Below are 1,430 nucleotides of genomic sequence, written 5' to 3' on the forward strand. Positions count from 1 at the left end.
GAAAAATATGCTTTATGAGAACGCCAGACTGTATATCGTATAACTCCCCATCGCACATTTATTCTAACACTCTCTGAAGGATCAACAAAATCTGCATCCAAGTCATATCGGATTAAATGGAAAAACTGTCAGGAGAGAAAAAACTCGAGCTCTTTCACTATAAAACATAAAAGTACTTCATGTACATCTCATAATTTATACACATGCTGCCTCCTTTACTCTCATTGAAGGCATTAAATTGTGTAACTTGTAACATTCAATAATTGAAGAACTAATTAACAATGAAAATAGAGACACAGAGGTGTGCAGATACCCCCATGTGGTTGTGTTCCCTGAACTTTCCTAAATATTCTTGTGGGAACTGTGAATGTCAGAGAAATTCACCTTCTCACTCAGTCCTTGGAAGATCCTCTCTCTCTCTCTCTCTCTCTCTCTCTCTCTCTTTCCTTTTTGGAGGACAAAGTGAGGTTACAAATCAGCATGTCAAGATTTATAACACACTCTCCGCTGGGACTGAAGCCAATTTTTCTTTCAAATTGCTTTGCATGTGGGGGGGAAACAGCTGATCATGTTTCTCAGAAGAAATTGGCTCGCTTGAAATGGGTACTGTTATGTTAACAGGGAGTTATAAAAGACCAGGAGCAGGAGATGGTGATATGCAGAAAGCATACTCACTCTGTACTCACTAATTATTAGTCGTCAGTAATCTCAGAGTGACTTGAACAATGTTCAGCTACATTCTGCACGTGCATTTATGAATAGTTTGTGTTTGTTCTCATTTGAAGAGGATCTTAAATGGGGAAAATGATGATAATACAACACATCATGTCATCATCACGAGTTTTGTTAGACAAATTAAAAGTCTATTTGTACACAAAGCAGTGCCAATAAAATGCAAAGTCAGTGGTCTCTTGTGTAACTGCAGCCCTTATCTTTCAATCCTAAAAGGTCCAATATTTCCTGGTCTGTAGTGTGGCTACATTTTTGTTAATACTGATCTGTAGTAGTAGCTATAACCAGCTTTGCAGCACTGCAGTCTTTGTGGAAAGGCTGTCATGAAAGTCAGTCTTGCATCATTCATTTCTGACAGTTGCCATAATACCGTAAAGCCCTGCACTGCTGTTGCCTCTTTCTCACAATAAAAAACAAGACAAAACAAAGCAAAAGATTCGCAGTCATTCCTGCTGTGTGCTGCAAAAGCAAGAAGGGGTAAATGCTTTTGTTGGTTACCACTGGCTGTGAAGTTGTGCCTCTAACCTGCTTTTGACTGCTGCCACTGGGACACTGGTTGACCATGAGTTATTACAGCGTTGCTATGGAGATATTATTTATGAGATACTATCATGATAGATGTAAGCATATATATATACATATATACATATATACATACATATATATATACATATATATTGTCTATATATATATATATA

This window comes from Pundamilia nyererei, unplaced genomic scaffold, assembly GCF_000239375.1.
Source record: "Pundamilia nyererei isolate P.nyererei 1_Seehausen unplaced genomic scaffold, PunNye1.0 scaffold00036, whole genome shotgun sequence".
Lineage (NCBI taxonomy): Eukaryota > Metazoa > Chordata > Actinopteri > Cichliformes > Cichlidae > Pundamilia > Pundamilia nyererei.